This window comes from Nycticebus coucang, chromosome 16, assembly GCF_027406575.1.
Source record: "Nycticebus coucang isolate mNycCou1 chromosome 16, mNycCou1.pri, whole genome shotgun sequence".
NCBI lineage: Eukaryota > Metazoa > Chordata > Mammalia > Primates > Lorisidae > Nycticebus > Nycticebus coucang.
This window is the reverse complement of record NC_069795.1, coordinates 48,403,723-48,421,415: the sequence shown is the minus strand read 5'-3', so window position 1 is coordinate 48,421,415 and position 17,693 is coordinate 48,403,723. Positions and strand designations below refer to the sequence as shown.

Sequence of the window (17,693 nt, the reverse complement as noted above, 5' to 3'; positions counted from 1 at the left end):
GTAGCTGGGACTACAGGTGTGCACCACTATGCCCAGCTAGCTTTTTCTATTTTTAATACAGACAGGGGTTTCACTCTTGTTCAGGCTGGTCTCGAACTCCTGAGCTCAGGTGATCCACTCACCTCAGTCTCCCAGAGTGCTAAGACTATAGGTGTAAGCCACCACACTGGGCCTCCTGCACCTCTTTTTCAGAACTCCAAGGAGTCTGAGAATTCTAAATTTGAACTTGACTTTCCAGCTTATTATGAAGGTCTATTTTCCAGGACAGAGGGATAGAACATAAGGGTTTTAACAGTTGGATAGCTTGATTCATAACTTTTAAGTATTTAAATGCATAGTAAGTATGTTCATACATTTGTACTTTTGCCTAAAGGATCACAAATGTTAAGGGCAGGCCTGATTATCATAGGTACACATTAAAAACACCCCATGCTAAAGTGTCTTTGATTTTTTTTTTTCTGATAGAAAGTGATAGAAGTGTCCAAGAAACAGAGCAGTCAATACAGATGCAAAAGCAGAGAAAAACTAACAAAATATTGGGTATGACTATCTACTACCATTTTATTATTTCCTTATCTTGCAAATGAGATTTCTGGGAAGGGAAAATGAGATCATATCAATAAATCAAAACCAATAATGGGACAGTTTCACTGGAAGAAAAAGCAGAAGAAAGCAGTGGGGAAATCCCTAGAGGTCATTTGTACCAAACATGGTATTTATCTGCTCTCGGTCAGCCAAAGCTGTGGTGTCTGAAAATTACAGATGGAATATCTGGAATTCTTAATAAAAATTCCAGGAAACCTGGGGGCTTCTGGGGAGCACATGTGAAATTAAGAGGAAAGAAACATTTCACCTTCTGTGAAAGTCACAAGTACAGAGAATAAGGTGTTAACAAGATAGCAGCTAGGTGTGTTCCTTATATTTTGTGTCTGAAGCTGGAGAGTAGTGGAGAGTGGGGAGAACCCTTCTTTGTCCCCTTAGAGCTCCCAGGGAAGGAACATAGGCTGTCCTGCTTGGTGAGGTGGTGTTCCTGGCGGGCACACAACTATTAACTAACTACTCCTGATCTGGTAGTTGCAGCTTCAACACATGCACGGAGGCGCAAATTAACAATAGCAAGGGTGGAAGAAACTTAGTCATAGAAATCAAATTCTTTCTATTTGGATTTAAACCCTGAGGATCAACCTGGAGGCGGGGGTAGGGGGGTGCGGCAGGTGGTGGTGGGGGACTCCTCTGATGAGTTAGTCTCTTCTTTTACAATCATGTGGCCTCTGGCAAATCACAGAGGCTCAATAAGCCTCAGTTTCTTCAGATATATATTGAGAAGAATAATAACCCACCTCAGAGGGTTTCTAATAATTGCCAACACAGTGCCTGGTTCATAATAAATAATTCTACATTGATGTGCTGTTTCCACATCAATGTAGTTTTTTTCTTTAAAGAAAACCTAGTATATCTTATGGCAGATGCATAGTGTTTCTCTTTTTTATTTAAATAAAAAAGTTTCTACCCCTCCAAAAGTTTATTCAATCACTGTCTCTGCTATGTGTTGTGTGGGCATAGTTCTGGAGAACAAGTCTCTTGGGAATGAAGAATGAAACTAGAGGATGTTCTTGGGCTATATTTTACCTCTCTTCCAAGGAACTCCTGAGTTAAAAATTCATCTGGCTCTCATTTCCTGCAGGATTTTGCTTGTTCGAAATGTTCAAGAAATCAATTGATCTGACTTCAAAAAGACTAAGTTTTTTTGGCTGTGTAAAAGCCCTGTTTGTGTCACTACTCGGTCCGGACTTCACAAGCAGCCAGTTCCCTTCATACCTTAGTAGAGGACTTCTTTTTGGCTGCTTACCCTCTAAGACGAGCCAAGTGTCAGGCTGAGAATAGAGGCAATAAATCTCTGTTATTCTTCATATTTAGAATTTCTCCTGTTGTTTCTGATAAGGAATTAACAGAGTCTCTCAGCTCTGTGCATGCATGTTGGAGAAATTCATAATCAAAATCATGTTTTGCTCACAAAATGAAAAGCAAAACATGTCAAATCTGGTTTTGAGTTAACCTAAATGGTTCTGAGGGTTTGGGGAATGAACGTAGAAATGATCTTTGTTCTTGACTCTTATCTTTGCACTTGGACTATTAGAATGAAAAAAAAAAATTCCTCTCTATCTTTTAAAATACCCCGTTTTCCCAAAAATAAGACATCCTCCGAAAATAAGACCTACTCACAGGAAAGATAAGATGTCCCCTGAAAATAAGACCTAGTGCATCTTTGGGAGCACACCTTAAAATAAGACAATGTCTTATTTTCAGGGAAACAGGGTAGTCTGATTAAAAACTTCTCAATGAGTTGAGGGGAGGGACAGCCAAATTCTTCCTAGGTGAAGGTTTTTGCAAAGAAATGTCTTTGTCTACCCGTAGTAAGAGCAACCTTGCTAATGTCTGCACTCCTTCCTCTGTCCCTCCTCCCATCCATTTTGGTACATTCATGTTTTATGCTAAGCTTCTGTGACTGGCTGAAATAAATGTGATTGGAGACCAAAGATTTTTTTCCATGACCTATGTACATGCTCTGAGATGACTAATGAAGCCAACCCAGGTCTGGCCAACTCTCTACGTGAATACAGTGAAAAGATAGTCTCAAAATAAAACAAGAAAAACAAAATTTTTTTTGAAGTTTCTACTTGATTTTGAGTATTTTCTATCCAACGACATCATCCACAACATTTACTGTCTGGCATTTTAGTAGAAGTGGTAAACATTGCTTCATTCAGCAGCAATTCCTAGGCCCTATTCTTTTTGCCTGAGACTCAGCGCCATAAATGGAGAGAAGGCAGAGAGTGATGTGGTCGTCCCTGGTAGGAATCTGCAGGGCTTCAGTTAGCACTGATATGCTAGCCAAGAAGTTTCTTTCAAAGAAATCATGGTTTTGAGTTATACTGGATGAGAAACCCATTTAAAATCCATTTAATGTCAGGTACAGTGGCTCTTATCTATAATCCCACTTTGGAGGCTAAGGATAGCTCAGGGCCAGGAGTTTGAGAACAAACTGAGCAACATAGTGAGACCTTGTTTATACCAAAAAATTTTTAAAGTTAGCCAGGTATGCTGTGTGCCTGTAGTCCTAGCCTCCTAGGAAGGCTAAAGTGAGAGGATTGCTTGAGCCCAGAGTTCAAGGTTTACAGTGAATCATGATCATGCCACTGTACTCCAGCCTAGGTGACATATTCAGGTCTTATCTCTAAAAAATAAAAATAAATAAATAAAATAAAACCCACTTAAAAATAAAAATTTCTCTCCTAAGTATAGCTGGTCAGCTCCTAATTATAATTTTGCTGTCATAGAGCAACAATTCTCACACATTCACTTTTTGGAGAGAATTGGTCTAGTCCTTTTACTATTGAAGAAATTGGCTTGAGTTTAATTGATTTGACTAGTTATTTTGGTGTCACAACCTTTTGAAATAGTAGAGTCATTGTGTGACTCATAAAAACATTGGTTAATCTAAAAATCATGCATATTTGATCTAAAAATGTATTTTTTACTGATGTTTGAACATAGATGTATCTGATGTCCTGAGAGTCCATTCAAACAAAATATTGAAACATAGAGTTAAAAAATATATCCAGACTTCCAATTTTAACCCTTAATTAGTTCTCCATTTTTTTTTTCATGTCCATACTATGACTTGGGACATTGTAGATTAGGAAGTAATTTTGAGAACATTTTGGGGTTATATTTTCTTTCATTTTTTATACTTATAATACATTTTTGAAGCTCTGAGGGAACAAAAAAATATAACTTCTTTGCTTTCATTTGTTATGCATTTGTTAAATGAATGCATTTAATAAATGTATCTATCTTTGGTGTCTATCATGAGTTAGGCACTGTGCCTCTATACAGTGACAAATAAGATTTGCAAATTCTTGTTCTGCTGCAGCTTATATTTAAACTAAACAAAGTAATTTTAGATAGAGGCAAGTGCTAAAAAGAAAAGGAACAGGATTTTGTGAGGGATAAGAAGGGTCTTCCTGAGGAGGTAACAGCTCAAAAAAAGCAGCCATGTGACTCGACAGTGTGCAGGCAGAGTGCCCAGCAAGGGTCCGGGCTAATAATGGTCCTTTATTGTGAGATCTAAATGAGTTAATATGTGTAGAGTACTTTGATCTGTGCCTGGCATCTATACTGCATTCGCTAACTATTCATTGAGTCTCTACTCATTCTGGTGTCATTGCTAGGTATGGGGAACTAAGAGGTACCTAGGAAAAAAAGTTACGTAGAGTCCTGACTTCAGGTAGCTCATGCCAGACTTCAGCGTGTTTTTGAATGTGTGGTTTACAGACCATTTGCATCTTACTCAGTGGCCTCTGCATGTTCGATAAGCTTGCTCTAACTGCTTCTTATGGCCACTAAAGATTGCATCCTAATGAATAGATTGTGACTAAATTGTGGTTCTTTTTAAAACAATACCTATTATAGCATCAAGAATCCCCACTGTAAGGAGCATTTCACAAACTCAAAAGCAGCTCTGCCTAGTTTATGGAGCCATAAATATTGTGGCATTATATTTCACAATTAACATCCTGAATTCCCCATGCCTAACTTTATCATTGATCTTGAGCTGGCTGGGGATGTTCGATTAACCGGCTTTTGGCTATGGTTTGGAAGGTTTGTCTACATTATTACGTGTCATTTAAAACTTGCCAAAGGGTGGGGGGGGAAGACTTTTACCTTTCAGAAAGAATGTGCCAACCAATGTTTGCCAAAGGCTCTTGTATGCTGGAAGACATTCTACTTGTAAGTAGATTGGCCTAACTGAAATTCCTCCCTTGGATTCCTCTTGGTACCTAATTTTGAAGTATGATGTCACCAAAAAGGGAGATGGGAAAGATTTATTTTATTATCCTTCTCTGACCTTTCTACTAGAATGTACCTTACTTATCTTCTCTTTTTAGTATGTCTTTTATATACATTTTTAGAAGGTCTTGGGTTCAAGAATTTCAAAGAACACTGGATACCAGAACAGATTCATGCCAAATAATTGAGTGACAAGAATTTGTAAAATCCAGACTAGATTCTATGCTGTAGAAGTGTAGGCTTTTGTTTTCCCATTCAATGCTTTCCTAAAAGGGGCTTACTCTGGGAACAAACAGATGTATCCCATTCAATTCCTTTCTCATTTTTTTTCTCTCTTTACTAGTTTATATCTATAAGTACTAAATTTCTATGGCTAGATACAATGTTAGTGATGAAAAGAAGGCCAGTCCTGAGTGTAAGGTCAAACCTGGTAAGGATGAACGAACTGTTGCAAGTTTAAGGTAAGTTAGAATCTTAGACATGGATCTTAGAAGCTTAAACAGTCTAAAACAAAACAAAACAAAATAAAAAACAACTTTGGAGATTTCCAGCTGTCAATTATTATATTTAATCTTTTGTTTAACTCTTCAGATTGGCAATGCTCCCCAACACAGAGTACAAGAATGGGAGAGAAAAGTAGACCACATAACACCTGGTAGAACCTAAGATAAAAACCTTTTAAAGCTTAGTCATTGTCGACATCTAGCAATGAGAACTTAACCATGACACCAGAAAAAAAGAGCTGCTCATCCAGGAAGACAAATTTCTCCTGACATTTTTATTAGGTTTTATCCAACAACATGGCTTTTTGTATAAAAGGAAACAGAAGGAAAAGATCCCTATTTACTTTCTTTTTTAACTTTCTATTTAGCAATGCTTTGAAGCTATTCATTTATTCAACAAAAATTTGCTGAGTGTTCAGCATGCACCGGGTATAGTTTTAATTGCTGGGGGCACACGAATAGGGAGAAAGAAAAGCCCCTGTTTTTACAGAGTTATATACTCTTAGAATTCACTTTTTCTTCATCTATAAAAATGATGATCATAGATAATGGTATCCATTAGAAAACCTAAAATGTATCTGTGGTCGTTCATTCTTTACGAGGTTTTTGTTTCTAGTCATTATCTTAAACATTGTTATTGTTATTAAATTTTAAGCCTCTTTAATTTTGTGAAGGCAAAAAATGGAAAGTTAATAAACACATGTATATGTAAAAAACTAAAATGCTAAAAATAAGACAAAGAAACTACATTTTCTTGGAATTTGTTGACCCTCCAGTTTTCTCTGCATATGAATCAAATAATTCCTGTGCCCATCCTTAAGCTAGTGTTTACATGGTTTTGGTTGTATGCCAGATTTAGTGGTGATTTTGGCTATGTCCTTGTACCCCTAAAGTGTTTTCTTGTTCTTATCAATCATGCCCCGTTGGTGTGATGGCATGGTTTGTAAACCTTTGAGCCCAACTTCAGCACAGCATAGCTGCCTGGAAATTCAAGACCCTGGTCCTATAAAGGAAAGAGCCAATGGCTCACAGACCAAGCACATTTCTTCCCTGTTTCCCCTGGAACATTTCTTTCTCAAGAGTATACATTTCAGGCCAATACTTAACATTCCTTTTAACTTAACCGTGGACTTTTACCTTGTACTTCTTGAAAGAGTTGAGAGCTATTTGTATTTATGGACATGTCCTAAACAGAAAGCACAATTATATAATTCTCTACTCAGAGTCTTTGAAACTATTTTATGAACGAACACTTATAAATATTACACCAGATCAGGATCACGGTCTGGTTCAAATTCTGTCTCAGAGTGAAATTCTACATGGTGGCAGAGTTACTGTTGCTCTACACAACTTATCCTCAAAAAGGTGGCGGCATTTTCTAAACATTCGAATTAAGAATTCTTTCCACTTGCAAAAATTAATTCTGAAATCTAGTTAACTGGTAAAAGTAAAGTTTATATGTTTATAAGTTTTAGAAAATGATTCTATCTCAAGCTCCCCTATTTTTGGTAAATAGTATCACTTACCTTGTTCCTTAGGCTCAAAGTCCAGGAGAGATTCTCATCTCTTTTTCTCACACATTTGAGCCATCAGCAAGTTTTATGATCTCTCCACAAAAAATGTATACTGAGCCGTTATCTCTAGGGCACCAATTATGTTTTGCCTGGACAACTATAATAACCCCAAACTTCCTGTCTCCACTCTTGTGCCGAGTCCAATTTCCTCAGAGAAATCAGAGTGGTGATTTAAAGATCCTGTCACTGTCTGCTCAGAACTCTCCTGTACAGCCCCTACTGTTATTGTTGGTATCAACTCTGAGCTCCCCTCGACACCCTGTAAGACCTGTATGATCTAGCCCCCCTTTCTCCTTTGATACCATGTGTTTAGTTACTGGCCTTCTTGCCTTCCTGGGACAAACCAAACCCACCCCCAATCCTGGGTCTTCCATTTGCCTGAATCAGCTGATTCATCTTCCAGATCTTGGCACCACCTCACCTGCTTCAGACCTGCAACCACATCCCTTCCTCAGAGAGGCCTGCCCTGTCCCCCCAGAGTGAAGCAGCTCTCCTCTCCCGTCATTCTCCATCTCTTCATCTTATTTAGTTTTTCTTCATTATCAGACATTGGACTACATGTTTATTTATTTTCTCACTTCCTGTCTTCCCTCTGATTAGAAAGAATGTTAAGCTCTGGGGGTGGGATGCCAATTTTGGCCTCTTTCCCTGCTAAATCCTTGACCCCTAAAAGAGTGCTGGGCACACAGTTGGTTCTCAACACATGTTCATTGAGTGAATTAACAAAGGATTTTTATTAACCTTAAAATCTAATGTTTTTCTTCTATATTTGTATGAAGAACTTAAAAAAACTCAAGTATCAGAGGGCAGACATCTTATATTAGGATTGCATTGTTAAAATAAACTATAATTATGAGGTAAACATGGTCTCAATAATGGGGATATATGAACCCTCAACCATTTGCCTATTTTTGAAGTTGTTTAGAATTTCTGTGCTTCAATGTCCTTCATTTCTCAAATGCAGTTGATAATAAAATGTATCTAGTCTAATTCTGGGCTTGCAAGATAGGGGCAGGAGGATGAGTGGGTGGGGAGAGTAGAAGAGAGAGGGGGAAGGGTGTGCTCTCAATAGGTACAGTGTTAGGGTATATGGAACACTTCTTGGGGGTGGGACACAATTATAAGAGGGACTCTAACAAATGCAAACATTGTAATTCTTTGTACTCTCATTTAACCTGAAACAAATAAAACAATAAAGGAAAAAAAAATCTACTAAAGTGAAGCACTGATATTTTACCCTACTATATTTTGTCTTATTGTATTTTTAAATATTTTTTGAGATGGAGTCTCATTCTGTTGCTCAGGCTGGAGCATGACAGCCTGATCATAGCTTACTATAGCCTTGAACTCCTGCACTTAAGCAGTCCTCTTGCTTAGCCTCCTGAGTAGTTGGGACTACAGGCATGGGCCACCATACCTAGCTTTTTTTTATTTTTTTATTTTTTTATTTTTTGGTAGAGACAGAAGTCACACCATCTGAGAGTGAGAGTGAGCCCAGGCTGGTCTCAAACTTCTAGCCTCAAGCATCCTCCCACATTGGTCTCTCAAAGTGCTGGGATTACAGGTGTAAGCCATCATGCCTGGCCCTGACTATATTTTAATTATTATCTATTATTCTTCTAACTCTGCTTATGTATTTATTTTCCTTCAGTATCATGAATCTTTAGGCCAGCGAGTCTTAGTTCATTATATATGTACAGGTACAAAAAAATGCTGCAGTGCTTTGGTTTGATAACTTTGGTTTGGTCTGTTGAGGTAAGAAATGATTTGGTAATTGAGACATCTTAGATAAGGGTCTAAAAGGATTATCTGGACCTGGTTTTTAAAATGCAGGAGATCTCAGATAAAAAAAGGCTGAGTGAAGCTCAGTCCACTGGGAATTATGTGCGGGAGGCCTTTAGTAAGGACTGTCAGGAGGAGTGAATGGCTGGGCGGCAGAGCTCAGGCCAGTGCGGCATCCAGGAAGAGAAGCGAAGCATGGGTTTCCCTGATGGAGCTCTGTACTTCTGCAAACATCATGAGTGTTAATATTTACTGCTGCCACTTTGGGGCAATAGACAAGATCAAATTTATTGTCCTGGTTCCTTTCACACATGTGGAACAATTAATAAAAATCTCAAATGGTTGCTGCTCATGACCTCCCTGTGTGCTCTCGTGATCCTGTTCAGTGGACAAGTGAAGCAGTTACTGTAAAATTTAATCTGGCTTCACAGATCCCCCAAACCACATCTTTGGGAGTTTCTGAAATATGTAGACTTATTATTTATATTTTAAAGATAAAAAAGTGGAGCCCAGAGGGTTTAAAGTGACATGTCCAAGGTTGCATAGCAAGTTGGAAATTGATTTGGAGCTTATTCCAATTAGTGCTCTTTTTGTTGCATTTGGCTTTGTGTGGATTAGAAGCATTTCTTTAATTATTGCATGTGAGCTGATCTCATTTGGAAGAATCATAAAAAATTCATTGCTTCAGTGTGCACTTGATAAAATGTAGACCCATATCTGCAACTGATATCTGTTTACAGGTACCATACCTTCAGCAACTGTTTTTTAAATTGCTGATATGAGAGAGGTTGGTAGTCTAGGTTCAATCCAAGCCCTACCATTTTACTGGCTAAGAAACCTTGGGCAAGTTTCTTAATTGCTTTGTACATCTGTACTTATATTTCTTGTCTTCAAGGTGGGAGACAAGAAATTGTCGTATCCCTCTCACTGGATTGCTGTGAATAATTGAACATATAAAGTTAAAACAGTGCCTACCTAGCACAGGGTAAATACTATGTATGTCTATTTTACAGTTCTCAGATACAAATGTAGATAAGACCAGAGTACAGTAGAGTTTACCCTGAGGTGTTCTTTATAGAGCATAGTTTTACCTTAAAAAAAAAAAAAAAAAATGCAGTTTCTAAATCAAAGTATCGGTTTGTTTTGCAGTAATTCAAAATAATCACTAGATGGCACTTGTGAGCCATTTGATTTCAGCGGCAGCAGGTTGTAACCGATGGGTCAAACCCTGCTACCAACGTTTTCTGTGCTCTTCGGCATTGTGAACTCAGGCTGTCCCTTCCCCACAAGGAAAGCCTTTAACAAAACTATAGTCAGCAAAGTTTGCCTTCCCTGGTCATTCCTGGGGCTAACTCATAGACCCCAGTCCTCCTGATAGCAGCCTCACAGAAGTGTAGGCTCACGTGCCTATCTTACATCATTAATTTGCATTCTTAGTGGTGCTTTTGGCCAGATAACAACAGGACAGTGCCAGGAACCTATGTTAAGAAGATTAATCAGTGGTTTTCAAAGTATGGTCCCCCACCAGTAGCCTCAGCATCACCTGGTAACTTGTTAAAAAATGCAAATTGTTGGGCCCCATCAAATCCACAGACCAATCAGTGTCTTAATCAGCCTTCCAGATACTTCTGATGTCTGCTACAGCTTGAGAACCACGGAGATAAACCCATGTTTAGCATCATATATAAATGCTGGTGCCGGATGTGTCCTCAGAATACATTTTGTCCAGCCCTCTCATTTTCTGAGAAGGAAAACTGAGGTCCAGGGAAGTTAAATGACTCACTCAAGGTCACAATAGTGGGCTTGCCATAGAGCCAGCCTCCAGGGCTTCTAAGCTGTAGGTCCCAGCTTTTTGCACCATGGCCTTCTCCTCTTTTCTCTTTTCGCACTGAGGCTAGGTACACCTTCTAGTCTGAAGCCTACTGGTGAAGAACAAAATCATGTTTAATAATATTTTAAAAATACTAAAGAGGTACACCTGTTTAAAATTATTACTTACTTTTTATGCAGGAATTTGTTTATTCATTTCAAGAGGCATTTCTGTGCATTCCCTGAACTCTGATGTGTGAGTTCGTGGTGGTGTGTATGCATGTGAATGCATGGGTGTGTGTGCACATATATGGTGGGGGTGAGAGGGAATCAAGTAACCAAAGTCATCTTTTCAATTACTGGGAGGGGAACACATGCATAGAGCCTTGGGAAATAGGTGAGTGCAACTAGGGATTGGCGAAGGTAGGTCAGAGGAAGAAACTTCAGAACTGAACTTTGTAGGATGAATAGGAGTTCACCAGGTGAAGAAGTAGGGAAAGGACACTTGGAAAAGAGATAAGCAAGTACAAGGACATGGAGCCACGACACAGTGTGGGGTACTGCAGGAGTTTTGTGTGAGGGGAAGTGTGCAGTGGAGGACAATGTTACTATTACTACTATTAATATTACTGGCACGTACTGAATATTAACTATGTGCCAATCCCTGCGCCTCTTACATCTATTATCCATTTATTTAATTCTTTTTTTTTTTTTTTGTAGAGACAAAGTCTCACTGTACCGCCCTCGGGTAGAGTGCCGTGGCGTCACACGGCTCACAGCAACCTCTAACTCTTGGGCTTACGTGATTCTCTTGCCTCAGCCTCCCGAGTAGCTGGGACTACAGGCGCCCGCCACAAGGCCCGGCAATTTTTTCTTTTTGTTGCAGTTTGGCCGGGGCCGGGTTTGAACCCGCCACCCTCGGCATATGGGGCCGGCGCCCTACTCACTGAGCCATAGGCGCCGCACTTTGTGAGAGTCTACTCTTATCCTTATTTTACAGATGACAATGGACATGCATTTGCTATTGTATTTTCCTTAAACTCAATGTTGCTTAGATGAACACTGAACTTGGAAAAGAGCTTCAGTAATGTTTACTTCTTCTGGGAGAATTCCTATAATGCAAAGTAAATATGTAGTTGTGGGGGATGAGAAATATATTCTCAAAACATATACTTTTATTATAAGTGTACATTTTATAAATGTGTAAAGTCAGGAGGATTTTGACATCCTTTCCTTTTCAAATCAAGGAGTGAATATTCTATTATTCTTCAATCTGTCAGCAACTTTGGAAGTCGCTGATAGAAGAATTGTGTCTGAAAGTGGCAAATAAAAAAACAGCTAATTTCAATTATTTGACTCACTACAGAAAGGAAGCTGAGTAATGAGTGAATGCCCTGATCTGAAATCATTGGTTTTGTTGTACTTCTGTTTTTCACTTTTTATGCATTCGCTGTGAATGTGCTTTGCTTTTCACAGTCAATATTAGCACCTTGCCTTCAAAGTGCACAGGAGTGCCCACACACAAACAAAAAATCTGAATTATAATTAAAGTTCTAGGAAGATTAAAAAATACCTACTTTTTCCTAGGTAGGATTCCAGATGTTTCTGGATTCTTTGGGATATTTTTGAGTGATTTTACATTTTTGTGAGAAAAGAATTGTTCTGCTCTTAATTTTCTCATCTGCACAGTACTGGTATTAAATCAGGTATTTTAGAAGGCCCCTTTCAGCTCTAAAGGTCTGTGGATTTGTGATTTAATGATTAAGGGGAGCAAAGAGCTCATTTCTAAGTTTTCTTTGTAGTAAATTTTTAGTGTTGTTTTCATAAAAGAAGTTTATTAGACCAAATATTTCTCTATGAATTTTTAAAAGGGATCCCTGAAATGATTCCATATTTCACTTTTTTAGGATCACCGAGACCCTCTTCAGCTCAAACATGTGTCATGTGGTATATTTCCACGTGACGTTTTACACATCTTAGGGACGAATAATATAGCCAGTTTTAAGCAGACACCATTAGAAGTGATTGATGGCCAGATTGTTTTAAGGTGAAAGAGGCACACTTACGTGATGCTCTCCCCACTTTCCTGATTGCTATCATAACACTTTTTCAGCTTTACAGGTTCATATTGGCAACTTTGATCTTTACACACATGTTTATAGCTGAAGGTGAACTGCTTTCTCAAGAAAATCTATAAAACCCAATCCAATTTTTATCTTTCTTGTGTAGGGAAGTTGACTAGTCTACAAGTTGCTTTATCTTGAATTAAATTAAGGATAATGACACCTGCAAATGGAACCTATAAAACATATTTTTAAAAACAATTTGTGATTGAGAACAAAATTTGCATTTTACTTCCTCCAAACAATTATTGCCTTTATCATTTGTCATCAATCTTGGAGTTGATTACAATAATTTTGCTACTTGCCAATTACAAAAACAATCTATGTTTTATTTTGAAAAATTTACAGGAAAATGTAAATAAGGACATAGAACTGTCTAAAAATCTATGACCTTGAGATGGCTAATGTCAATATTTTTCTTGTTTTAGTCTATGAACATTAACACATTGGCAACAAGTTATACGTTCTACTTTGAAATCATGTTTAAAAATTAATATGTAATTAGCTTATGTACATAATTTTAACCTCTACCTTCAAAGATAACACATTATTGTATAAAAAGATATTTAAACTGTCTAGTTTTCATTATTTTGTGATTTTTTTAAGTGCCATTTTGATTTAGATCCCTTTTATTTTTCTATCTCCTTGTTCCAGTTAAGGTAATTTTAGCCCACTTTATTCCAAGTGAGAATAATATACAGAAGAAAGAAAACCTCCAAAATTCACACTATGTAGTTCTTTGTACATAGACTTTTGTTTTATAAGCTATAGGTAAGTTTTAACCTACTGGGGAGTTGTACTACAAAGATTTCTGTTGTGACATAAACAAGCCCTTTGGAATGTGAGTAGTAACTCCTCTTTTATCTACTATTGTTTGTAAGTACGCATTTTTCTAAAACACGTTTAGAAGCCTACCAACTTGTGCATTCTCTGAGGGTTGAGCGCTAGTCTTATTGCTCAATATTCCCTCAGTGGCTGGAATTGTTCCTGTTCCTGGTCTATTGTATTTGCTAGATAAACACTTGTGGAGCCGAAATGAATAAAATGTAATCAATTCCAAATATTCTAATACTGTTGTGGCAGGTTATATTATGATTTTGAATAGCACTGAAGTAAGAAGCAATAATGGTGAAGAGCTTTGGTCTTGTTTCCTGTTTTGAAAGTCTTATGAAGATTAATGAGATTCACCACATGAGGGTAGGGAAACTGCCAGCCTTCTGATTTCAAGATTGCTCTTTTTTAAGCACCAAAGGACGCAAGAAAAGCTTGCCTTTCTTTCTCTGCTGCACCTCTTTTAATAAAATAATTTGTTAGGTAAAATTTAGATTCAGTCAAAAGGCCACACTTAAGTACCAGGAAGGTCACAGTTTCCTTAAGGACTTAGGTTTTCCACCCCTGGAAGCCAAATGGATATTAGCTTTTAGTGGTTTAGGCTTAAAACAAACAAACATATATTTTTTCTTCTAAATAAGAAATGCACTTTTTCTCAGGATCTTCAGTTAGATTTTTTAGAATAGGAATAAGTTACTTGTTTCAGGGTTATATATAAAATATCTTAAAGACTTGGTAGGAGGAATAAAATTTATTACATAACGCATTTATACATAATTACTATTTTACATTGCCTATATTAACCTAACAGTCCAATAGCTTATTCATTCATAATGTTTAATGGGAGCATATTTGAAAATAAAGAGTGCTATGGAGCCATAAATATAATTTATAGTTCTTTCCATGCACTTTTACTTCTAAGCCTCTCAAACATTCAACAAGTGTACAAATGAACTGTTTTAGATGGTAAATTATATATGTATATTTTACCTTAATAAAAAGCTACTATATAAATAAATGCTTAAGCTTTTAACGAATGAGCAGTTTGGAGCATTGACTAATCAAGCCTGGCTTTCCCCCTGCAAGTGGAAGATGTGTGAGAATGCCTGAGTCACTGCTGCTGACCTATGTTGCACTTCATCTGGCAGCATTATAGGGGATTTGTGTCAACCACATCAAGACAGGTGTATGAACAGGTCTAGTACTGTGAAGTCAGTATGTAGGCTCGGAACTAGGGAATCGTCCAGTTGGCCCTGCTCCATGGAAACATGATGTGAATCACGCATGTAACTTTACACTTTCAAGTAGCCACATTAAAAAAGTAAAGAGAAACAGGTGAAATGAGTTTTATTGAACTATATTTAGCAATATTTAATAGTATGTTTTTATTTGCTAATTCTGTTTAGCTGAAGACATTAAGAATGGCCTCACTTCAACCTGTACTCAATATTCCAAGTATTAATGAGATAGTCCACTTTCTTTTTGGATTCCGAGTCTTAGAAATGTGGTGTATATTTTACGCATCTCACTTGGGACTAACCACATCTCAAATGTTTGATAACTATGTGTGGTCAGTGGCCACCATGTTGAACAGTGCAGTTATGGTTATTCCTGCTTTGCCACAATTGCAGGTGCCAGAGGGTGGCATTGTAGGGCAGAAGAAAGAAAAAGACCAGCTGACAGTCTTAGAGTATGTCTGTTCTGGCTCTAACATTTGGTATGACAAGACTGTGAAAAAGCAATTTAGTTTCTCTGGGTCTCAAATTCCTACTCTTTGTAATGGGGGGTTGTTAACATCTGCCATACTTTTCTCAGGAAGCTGTGGGAAGATTAAACAAGATATATGTGAAAGTGTCTGTTAGATCATAAAGCACTGTTACACAGAGGTAATGAGGCATTATTACCTCTTCTCGTCCTTGCCCAAGGACACAGTCCAAGTTGGTAGGAAAATCAAGGATAGAACCTGGTGCTTCTGACTTCTAGCCATCTGCTTCAGCTAAAGCCTGTTTGTACCAAGCTAGTTTAAAAATTTGTATTAATATTTCACAAAGTTTTTTTATTTGAAAAAAAGAGGAAGGAGGAGAAAGGCAGTAAGAATCAAGTGCCATATCAAACAGTTAGGGTCATGGCTGCAGTCATAACGTTCTGCAGTAAAATTATACGTACAGGATATTTATATACTTATACACCCAGAATTACAGCCATCAACGATTGGACTTTATTGCTGTCCTATAATATAAAACCTCATGTTCTTCAAAGTTTCAAACAACTTCTCAATTGAACTGTGGTTTCGCTACTTGATTTATCTCCAAAATATAGTACAACCACAAGAAAGCCCTTCGGTAGTGGGCTTGATTACTAGAACAGATACGGATCATTCAGTAGGATACTTTTGGTTACACATGTAGCTCCTGCGTTCCCCTGTGTGAGACACCACCTTGGTAGTGCGACTCCAAGAGACACATTAATGTCTTAACAGAAAGTGGGAATAATTCAGTTTGATGTATTATTTAGTGCTTACTGTATGTAAGGCACATTGGGCATTTTAATGAGCAAGATGAATTTGTTTTTATGATAATTGTCACTTAAAATATATGTTATACAACTTCAAGAGAATATGAAATATTTTTACAAAAATGTTAATGATATATGGTTCAGAAATCTGTTTTTGGAAGGTAAAAGATGATCATAAGGAAAATTCTAGATTATTAAAAAATAATTTTAAAAGTTACATTCTGCATTTTTGGAGGGTACACAAGAGATTAGTTATTATGACCTATTCCCATTTCCCTATCATAATGTTCATATTTAATTTGGGGGCATCATTTTCTACATTTGTTTAAAATGAATTTCTTCATAGAACCTAAAAACTACATAAAATATCTCGAGTTTTATTCTATGTGAAATTAACCATCCATGTCCATGTTCACTAAGAAAAAGACATACATTCCACAAGTTCTTTATTCTTTTCTTCATTCAAAATTGCTTTTTTAAAAAGATAGCTTTCAGCTGGTTATTTTCGTTAGAAAACTATCCTATCTAAGATTTAGGCCTGCCTGAACTGATGATCATGTTAAATAAATACAATTTTTATTTTCACTTGATGAATATCTCTGTTGATCATTGAATGAAATAGTTAACTGAGTAAACTTTGTTTTGTTGCTTTCATATCCTAGTTTAAAAACAAATAATTTTTTAAGTCTAGTAAATGTATTTTTGATATTTCCACCATAACTTTACAAGCATTTTCTCTCCTCTGTCCTATAATAACCACCTTCTGGATTTTTATGATTTAGTTTAACATTATTATTTTACTGTTTTACTGGGTGAGCCCATCAATGCCCTTGGCAGCCAGATTTTGTTGCAAGAAATCCAGAAACTGAGTCTGTCATTGGTTACAACAGTTATAAAAATTACTCTGGATTGAGCGCAGAGCCCTACCCTGACATTATGAAGGTCACCCACATCATGCTTCTTTCATCAGCTTCTCCAAAATCTTTGATCAGCTTGAGTCCTAGAACCTGCTGCTTACATGAACATATATTTTTGCATACAGTGAGTTTGCATTATAAATATTTCATTCCAAGAACATCTGGCTTTGATGGGACCCAGCCAAAATAATTAGTGGTACCTGCATTAAAAATGTAATGCCTTAGTAAAATCATTAATGGGGTTGCATTTCTCTGGGAATCCCGAATGGAGTCCTTCTAGACAAGATGTGGTCATGTGGCGCTAACTATAGCTCGAGGTGCTATGCTTTTGTTTTTGTTCAGGTGCACACCCAGCAAGAACACAAAAACTCTGAGGAATCTTAACAATTCATTCTTTCAATCATGAAATACAATTAAATAGAATATAAAAGCCATTGTACTCTTCTGTATTAGGAAATATTGCACCTGTGTCCAAAAGTCACACTTAAGACCAGGCAATAGTAATAAGCATAGGATGGCTGTGGATACTATGAGATAATGTCTACTTGTTAAAAATGGATAGTATGTTATGTGTTTTTTTCCCATCAAAGTTTGAAAGATAATGATGTATTTTATGTTTTTATTGCTTCTAGTGAGAGATCAATTAAGGCACAAAAGTGATTCTGGCATGCTGTTATTATTTTTCACTACGAATATGAATACAACCTTACTTGTTATACCACTCTGTTTCATACATTCTTATTCTTTTTAGGAAAATTTAGTACATATCACTTCAGTCATCTGAAAGGA

General features: G+C 37.1%; 1 protein-coding gene across 2 annotated transcripts in view; it reads right to left on the bottom strand.

The window, feature by feature from the left end:
* The window catches only part of COL8A1 (collagen type VIII alpha 1 chain), a 150,329-nt gene that overhangs the window by 39,352 nt on the left and 93,284 nt on the right, over window positions 1-17,693 (bottom strand). The gene's annotated exons all lie outside the window — the stretch shown is intronic.